Source organism: Eschrichtius robustus, chromosome 15 (assembly GCF_028021215.1).
Source record: "Eschrichtius robustus isolate mEscRob2 chromosome 15, mEscRob2.pri, whole genome shotgun sequence".
NCBI lineage: Eukaryota > Metazoa > Chordata > Mammalia > Artiodactyla > Eschrichtiidae > Eschrichtius > Eschrichtius robustus.
The window spans coordinates 27615029-27624796 of NC_090838.1; the positions used below are offsets into that span (position 1 = coordinate 27615029).

At 37.9% G+C, this 9768-nt stretch overlaps 1 pseudogene; it reads right to left on the bottom strand.

The window, feature by feature from the left end:
- Nucleotides 1-778: 778 nt before the first annotated feature.
- Nucleotides 779-1468, bottom strand: LOC137777845 (GTP-binding nuclear protein Ran-like; annotated as a pseudogene).
- Nucleotides 1469-9768: the final 8300 nt, after the last annotated feature.

The following is a 9768-nucleotide window of genomic DNA, read 5'->3' on the forward strand; positions in this document are numbered from 1 at the left end:
TGGCTGAGGCCAGATGAGAAAAGCTTTCCTTGGGTGTGTTGGGAGTGGGAATAGAGAGAAGGGTGAGCAGTGGTGGAAAGGGTTATCAGAAGTCATGAAAGGCAGGAGAAAAAGGAATCAAGTCATGGGTGTAGCTAGGCCAGGTAGGAGAGAGTCAGAGACACTGCCAATTAGAGTTGAATATAACAACCAGTTAAATAGACAAAACCCCATCTGCAGGGCTTTCTGTCTAGTCCTATCCAGCTTCAAGCTATGAAGAACTATAATTACAGATTTTAAAAATCTTAGGTGGTACCAGTCACAATCTTATATACTTTATATTTGATATTATATTTGTTGATTATTTTTATTACATTTATTTGTTATATTTGTTACATTTATATTTATTATTTAATTCTCATGAAAATCTCATAAATTCTTTTTTTTATTTGAAATACAACTTTATTCTGATTCTAAATGAAAAGGAATGGGAATGACAGTAAAAAACAAGATTCTACCACTGAATATAGTGATGTGACTGTAACAGTCTTATATTTGAAACTCAAGGAGGAAACAACTGTGTTGCAAAACAGCTAAATATGCAGGTCCAAAAAATGAAGGTTTTTTTTTTAACTGCCACATTCACTCTGAAGCCCATTCATCTCCTTTAGCATCCCAAAGATTAAGCACATGTTCTGCTTAGCTATATAATAAAGTGGCAAACACGCTGCACCACTGACATCACAGGACAGTTGCCTATAAGACTAGACTTCTGACTCTGGGCTCCAGCTTCACTTTCTCACATGTCATCATCTTCATCTGGGAGAGCAGTTGTCTGAGCAGCCTCTAGATCATGCTTATACTGCACTGCCAAGGCTGGGTCCATGACCACCTCTGGCGGGGTGAGAGCAGGCATGGCGATGAACTCCAAGTTAGGGTCTCTGATCAGTTTTATAGCAAGCCAGAGGAAGGGCTTTTCAAAGTTATAGTTACTTTTGGCAGAAAGGTCATAGTACTGAAGATTCTTCTTTCGGTGGAAGACAGCTGACTTTGCCTTAACCTTTCTGTCCTTAATATCCACTTTGTTGCCATACAACATGATGGGGGTGTTTTCACACACTCGTACCAGATCTCTATGCTAGTTAGGCATGTTCTTGTAAGTAACTCTCGATGTTACATCAGACATTATAATGGCACACTGAGCTTGGATATAATAGCCATCTCTCAGTCCACCAAATTTCTTCTGACCAGCTGTATCCCATACATTGAACTTAATAGGTCCTTTGTTGGTATGGAACACAGGGGGATGGACCTCAACACTCAAGGTAGCTATATACTTCTCAGATTCACTAGTCAGATGACGTTTCACAAATGTATCAGTAGTTTTTCCAGTACTACCATCACCAACCAATACAAGTTTGAACTGAACTTGGGGTTCTTCTGGGGCAGCCATCGTGATGTTACTTCCAGAAGCAAGTCTGTGCCCTTCTGACTGAGCTCATAAATTCTTACAAAAATCCTATGGTGGGGATTATCCACATATTACAAAAAAAGAAACTAAGCAAGTGCAGAAAATTTGGGGTTAGATCTTAAGGCTAATCTAATCTCAGATCATAGGCTTTCTCCCTTAAATTCTCAACAAAGTGACAGTTTTCTTCCAGTGAAAGATTATTTCTGCACGCAGGAAATTTGAAGAAAATCAATGCAGCGGTATTTTAAAAGTTCCAAGTTCCCTTTATAAATCTATTTTTTGTCTAAGCAATATTCTTTATTTTTAAATTTTTTTTAACATCTTTATAAGCAATATTCCTTAGAATGCACTTATTGGAATGAAAATCTTTCCTTGGAGATTTGTAGTTCTTTGGGATACCATTCAAATAATTTAATTATCAAATTATCTGAGGGTAATAAGAGAATAGTAGGTATTAGACTAGGGGGTCCCTCAGTTGCAGAGGTGTATGTGACCTTGAGGCCTTCAGTTACTTATAGAATTGCCACTTCCTCTTAGAAGCTGTTATATTACCACATAAGCTTGATTTATGCTAAATTTAGATAAAAATATGAAGCAGCCATTATATGTGCTCAGATTATTATGAGGCTGCAATAATTTATATACATTGGTTGGTATTTAAAAATTCTAACATGATTTAGAAATTCATATTTAGAAGTTTGTTTTCCAGCATAATTCTAGAGGAGGGGCCAGAACTGTGGAACCAGTATTCTCTCATGATTTGATTAAAATAGTGAAATCGGCAAAATTCTACAAGAGCAAAAGAAAAAGGTGATCGTAGCGTTGGTATAACAGAATGCCCTTCAGGATGCTCTACCTCATCTCAAAATAGCCTGCAAAAAACTGAAAAATACATAAATAAAAGGATATATACGGCAACCAATAACAGAATATTGTTTTCTCTTATATTGCATAGATGTGTCCATTTTATGTGTATATTGTAGAACTATGGCTAGGCTAGTAGGCATAGTTACATACCTATGAAATTAAGGCTATGTAAAGTTATTGGATAGAATCTTTAAACTTTGAGACTCTAAGATGGTCTTCATGATTCCTGCTTGCTGATATTCATGCCTTTGTCCATTCCCCTGCTCTGAGTATGGATGGACGTGTGACTTGCTGCTAACCGATAGGATATGGCACAAGGAATGGACTATGACTTGCATGATTATGCTACATTATTTAAGAATCTGTTGTGCTAGAGGATTTCCTTATTAACTTGATGAAATAAGTAGCCATATTGGGAATGTCCATGTGGCAAGGAACTTAGGTAAGCTTCCCTCCAAAGGCTATCACGGAGCTTGGCCTCAGTGCTACAGCTGCAGGAAAATAAATTATGCCAACAACCTGAGTGAGCCTGGAAGTGGATTCTTCTTCAGTGAAGCCTAGATGAGAAAACGATCCTGCTGACACCTTGATTGCTGCCTCAGAAGACCCTAAGAAGAAGACCCAGCTAAGCCATGCCTAGACTCCTAGCCCCCAAAAACTGAGATAATAAATATGTGTTTTTTTAGGCTGCCAAGTTTGTGGTAATTTGTTATTCAATGGTATACCTTTTTTTTTTTTTTTAAATTTATTTATTTATGGCTGTGTTGGGTCTTCGTTTCTGTGCGAGGGCTTTCTCTAGTTGCGGCAAGTGGGGGCCACTCTTCATCGCGGTGCGCGGGCCTCTCATTATGGCGGCCTCTCTTGTTGCGGAGCACAGGCTCCAGACGCGCAGGCTCAGTAATTGTGGCTCACGGGCCCAGTTGCTCCGCGGCATGTGGGATCTTCCCAGACCGGGGCTCGAACCCGTGTCCCCTGCATTGGCAGGCAGATTCTCAACCACTGCGCCACCAGGGAAGCCCTCAATGGTATATCTAATATATACTCCATCTAGCTAATATTAGCCTTACCTCTAATTACTCTCTCATATCACTTTGTTTAAATCTTTTAAAAAAAATTCACATAATAGTTGTTTACTTTTAATTAATTATCTATCTCCCTTCCCCTAAATCTCTTACTAATTTTGTAACCTCTGACAAGTCACTTGAATTCCCTGAAGCTCAGTTTCTCCATCTATATACTGAGTTTAATCATACCTATGCCCCCAAGGTTGTGAGGGTTAACTAGGCTTGTGTTTGAAAGAAGCCCTGTATGATGTCTTAACTCCTGTCTTTTCAGACTCTTTCTAGATAGCATTAACTTTCATCATGACTCATTCTGTATCCCCTAGATTTTGATGCATATCAGGCCCTAAAATCTTGGCTTACTCCTGGATTCTTGTCTTCTGGTCTGTCTGGCTCTCTGAGTGGACAACAATGCTTGTTTATCTCTGACTGCTTTGTTGTAGCTCATAAGCTGAGCTTATTACACAAGAAGGGTGGTGGTGGCCAACCATCTACAACAAATGAGAATTTCAAAGCTGTTTTTAAAAAAAAATACTTTGGTGCTCTTTGAATAGGGTGGTCACACCCGGCCAATTCCACTACCCTCTTCCTACTAGATAAACAAAACATGAAATTTCTCTTCCTGTAGCATTGAGTCCACTGGGAAAAACATGAACACACTGTGCTTTTAATTAGCTGGAGAATGAATTCTGAGCCTGGGCTGTTTAAAAAAGTTGGGACAGATTCTCAGCACCTGCAAAATGGTAACAAGTTTCCTGGATAATTGTGGTGGCTTATCTGAACATGAGTTCCTTACAGTCCCCCAAAACTACCAGTGCCTTCAGGGCCTCCATAAATAAGTGCCTGGTTTGTAAGTTTGTATCTTCTGATATAAATCCCATGCTTTGTTACCCTAGCCCTCTGAAAAAGTTGTATGTGAATGAAATGTCACAGAATTATAGAAAGGAACTTAGCAATAATCTAGCTAGCATTTTTGAATACTGTACTCTCTGCTGTGCAGAGTGCTTGATACAGTGTCTCATTTAATGTGATCCAACTCACTCATTGTACAGATGGAAAAATCTAAACAATTTGGTTAATTGGCAACTTTCATTTATAGCATGTGCTCTACTTCATCATAGTGCTTATATATGAACAACTGAGTACATAAATTACATTTACATGGCAGTTTGAAAGTAGGCAGTGTAATATAATGGTTAACATCCCTGGCCTTTGGGTGATACAGATTGGGGTTTGAATCCTGGTCTGCTGTCTCCAGCTGTGTGATATAGGCTGAGTTACTTAACCTCTCTGAACCACTATTTCTCCATCTGTATCATGGAGATTATAATGTTACATCGGCTTGTTACATGAATTAGATAAAATTAAGAATGTGAATGTAAAATTAAGAATCTAAGTGATTGTGTAGTAAAGTGTGCAGTAAATGATAGCTATTATTATAAAGTACTTTCATATCAATTAAACTTCATGTAAGAGATTATTACTATTATTATCATAATCTACATTTTATCTTTTAGTATTTTATTATTTTACACTTTTTTCAAATAAGAAAATGAAGTCATAGAAAAGAGAGGTAAATGCTGGTCAGGTGTTCTGTGATATTAGGCAAGAGCTAAGACTCAGATTGAGATGTACAGACTTCAGCTCTCAAGCTGTTTCCTATTCTGCAATGCTGTTTCTTTACAGTAAGTGCTCTTTCCATTCAGCTGAGAACTTAGCTCCCTGCTTAGGCTATAACTCCTTGAGGGCAGGGATTTTGCATCTCCAGGGAAACCAACACATAGGCCTTCAATAGATATGTTTAGTTTATAAAAACAAGTTAACACACAATTCTAAGGAATATGAACTCTTAGGACAAGATAAGTCACTTGTCCCTCAAACTGAATCTCAAAGGCAAAAGCAAGGCAGTTGTCACAGAAGGACAAAGTGCAGCATGAACTACCCAGAGATCCAGGACAGGGCATCACTGCTGAGTAATTACTTTGTAGAGGTAATATAGGCCATATTTGCATATATTAGCCTAAGGTGATGTGTGTGTGTGTGTGTGTGTATAAAAGCCACATTTTTCCTCCTTTCTGCCCCGCTGAGCACAGTTTCAGAATTTGGTGTTCATAAGGATATAGGGCTTTATTGATTAATTACTTCACCTAATGGGTATTTATTGAGCTTCTAATATGTGTCAGACACTGTATTAGACCCTGAAGACACAAAAATCAGTAAAGCTGAGTCTTTCCTTATGGAACTCATAGTAGGGAAGAAAGATGAAATGTTAACTAGAAAAACATATATATATATATTTTTTACACACACACACACTGTATTTTATTTTTACAAGAGATAAATAGACTGACACCAAGCATTGTACATGGATGACTACAACAAAAGCAACAATGATTGCAATTACCAAACACGAAACACACTCATACTATGTCATAATATTGACATTCAGTCCAGTAATCCTCCACTGTAACAGCTCCTTTACTTTGCAGTGAAAATTGATTTGTATGTTCTTTGCCTCTGAGTCCTTGTGGGATTTTTTTTTTTTTTAATTCAGACAAAGTCACAAAAATTATACTCATCATCATCAGTTCACTCAGTCCCATGTAATTAATTTTTTTTTTCATCTTGATCTTTTGTTAGCACTTTTATGAGTTCATCAGTTTTTCATTAGAGTTCTGAAAATGCTTATTCATTCAGTTCAGCAGTACAGTCAGTTACCAGAAACCTGTACTTGTCAGAGTCTTTTCCATGAATTTCTTGAAGATGAAACCCTTTTATAGGAACATATTTGCAAAAGCATCAGAGTACACCCAGAACTGTCTGTAAATGACAAAAGACTTAAAAATGACCACAGTTAAAGATTTGATGAAAGTTCATAATAATGCAGTTGACAAGAAAATTAGTTATTTCTGAGATATACATTTTAAAGTAATAACTAGGATTATGACTTATAACATTATACCAGAACATATAAGATTTTTAGAAATTTCATGTAGTGTCTGAAACATTTATATTAACATATTTCCATACAAATAACCCAATGAAAGTTTAGTATTAGTTGTTTTGTTTGTTTGTGTTTTTTATACTGCATGTTCTTATCAGGCATCAATTTTATACACATCAGTGTATACATGTCAATCCCAATCGCCCAATTCAGCACACCACCATCCCCAGCTCACTGCAGTTTTCCCCCCTTGGTGTCCATATGTCCGTTCTCTACATCTGTGTCTCAACTTCTGCCCTGCAAACCGGCTCATCTGTACCATTTTTCTAGGTTCCATATACATGCGTTAATATACGATATTTGTTTTTCTCTTTCTGACTTACTTCACTCTGTATGACAGTCTCTAGATCCATCCACGTCTCAACAAATGACTCAATTTCGTTCCTTTTTATGGCTGAGTAATATTCCATTGTATATATGTACCACAACTTCTTTATCCATTCGTCTGTTGATGGGCATTTAGGTTGCTTCCATGACCTGGCTATTGTAAATAGTGCTGCAATGAACATTGGGGTGCATGTGTCTTTTTGAATTATGGTTTTCTCTGGGTAAATGCCCAGTAGTGGGATTGCTGGGTCATATGGTAATTCTATTTTTAGTTTTTTAAGGAACCTCCATATTGTTCTCCATAGTGGCTGTATCAATTTACATTCCCACCAACAGTGCAAGAGGGTTCCCTTTTCTCCACACCCTCTCCAGCATTTGTTGTTTGTAGATTTTCTGATGATGCCTATTCTAACTGGTATGAGGTGATACCTCATTGTAGTTTTGATTTGCATTTCTCTAATAATTAGTGATGTTGAGCATCTTTTCATGTGCTTCGTGGCCATCTGTATGTCTTCTTTGGAGAAATGTCTATTTAGGTCTTCTGCCCATTTTTGGATTGGGGTGTTTGTTTCTTTAATATTGAGCTGCATGAGCCATTTATATATTTTGGAGATTAATCCTTTGTCCGTTGATTCGTTTGCAAATATTTTCTCCCATTCTGAGGGTTGTCTTTTCATCTTGTTTATGGTTTCATTTGCTGTGCAAAAGCTTTGAAGTTTCATTAGGTCCCATTTGTTTATTTTTGTTTTTATTTCCATTACTCTAGGAGGTGGATCAAAAAAGATCTTGCTGTGATTTATGTCAAAGAGTGTTCTTCCTATGTTTTCCTCTAAGAGTTTTATAGTGTCCAGTCTTACATTTAGATCTCTAATCCATTTTGAGTTTATTTTTGTGTATGGTGTTAGGGAGTATTCTAATTTCATTCTTTTACATGTAGCTGTCCAGTTTTCCCAGCACCACTTATTGAAGAGACTGTCTTTTCTCCATTGTATATCTTTGCCTCCTTTGTCATAGATTAGTGGGTTTATCTCTGGGCTTTCTATCTTGTTCCATTGATCTATGTTTCTGTTTTTGTGCTAGTACCATATTGTCTTGATTACTGTAGCTTTGTAGTATAGTCTGAAGTCAGGGAGTCTGATTCCTCCAGCTCCGTTTTTTTCCCTCAAGACTGCTTTGGCTATTCGGGGTCTTTTGTGTCTCCATACAAATTTTAAGATGATTTGTTCTAGCTCCATAAAAAATGCCATTGGTAATTTGATAGGGATTCCATTGAATCTGTAGATTGCTTTGGGTAGTATAGTCATTTTCACAATGTTGATTCTTCCAATCCAAGAACATGGTATATCTCTACATCTGTTGGTATCATCTTTAATTTCTTTCATCAGTGTCTTATAGGAAAAACATATTTTTGATAACCTACTATTGAGATTGAGGTAAGCTCAAGTTGTTCTTAGAACACATAGCAGGGAGATTCTGATTAGGACCGGGAGGATCAAAGAATACTCCTTGGAAGGAATGATAAGTGAGCTAAGTCTCAGTGGAGTTAACCTGAATAGGAAGGAAAGGTGTCTATTAAATACCACATGCTCAAAGACATGGAGATTTGAATCATCAGGGGCAGTTCTGGGAAATACAGGTGATTCAGAGCATAACTCGGAGGGAGAGGGCCAAGGCCATAAATATAACTGTTGAAGTAATCATGGGCAGATCTTGAAGACCTTATAAAGCACTTGAAGGATTTTGGACAATAGCCTAAGGCATTTAGAAACCATTAAAGTTTTAAGCAAGGGAGTGACATAATAATATTTAGAAAGATGACCCTAATCATTTGTGCAGAGTAAGACTCATGGGCTGATGCTGGTGGAAGGAGAACCTTTAGGAGGCTGTGGAAGTAAACCAAGTGAGAAGTCGTAGCAAGGACCTGGTCACCAAAATATAGGGCAGAGGAAGGAGAGGAGGACGCTGCAGACGACACCCAGACTTTGATGCTGGTGACTGGAGAACGGTGGTATAATTCACTAAGGAGTAATGAGGAACAGACTTTAGTGGGCCACAGGGAGCGCCTGGTTGTGTACATGTAATAAGAAGGGAAAGGGGAAGAAATGGATAAGGATATTGGAGGGAAGCAGTGGTATCACTGAAGCCTGAGCTGGAGAAAATGATGATGTTAAGGGATAATTTATCACAGCAAATAGAGAAAGAGAGAGGTGGAAGAGAAGGTAAAATAAGGACTAAAAAGTGTTAATTGGATTTAACAAATATCAGTCACTAATGACCATGGTAAGAACAGTTTCAGAGAAGAGCAGGAAGCCAAGAAAAGACGGTTATATATTTTTATTTGGAGGGAAAAAAGCCTAAGGATGGCATGGAAGTCATATTAAAGTTTTCTTCCCTCTGGGAACATGGTAGGATTTCATTTTCTCACACCCTTTGAAGTTAGAGCTATGTGACTTGGTATTGCTAATGAAATGTAAGCAGATGTGACATTGTCACTTTGGGGTGGAAACAAGGTGGTGTGTAATTTTCTACCTTTCGCTTTCCTGTCTCAGAGATCTGGAAAGCATGTGTCAAGATAAATCTCCCTTTAGCCTGCTTGAAAGACTACAATGAACACAGCATCCCAGGTGACCCACATTGAGTGTGTAACATGAGCCAAAGTTCAGTTAATGTTGATTTCTCTATCTCTTGCATTTTGCATTGCATCTCAGCTTTGTATCCACCAATCTCCTTTTTTCTCTTTAGAGTTATTTACTCTTATAATATAGAAAGTGTACTATGTGACCACATGTTCAAGTACCCAGAACAGATTGGCTAGAGGCTCTGTGTCCCAGTTCCAAATTCCCGTAAGAAAGAATTTGATTGGCCAAGCTTGGGTCAGGTGATCCCTTCTAGCTCTAATAAGCTTTGCCACAATATGGAAGGGGAAGAGCTATGTCATGATACGTAAGTTGTGATGGGAGCACAACTCACTTCATGAGAAGAGGTATGGCATAATAGATGGTATCTTTGACATCTCCAGTACAGTTATGAGACTTCAGTGACTGTATCTTGTGGAATTA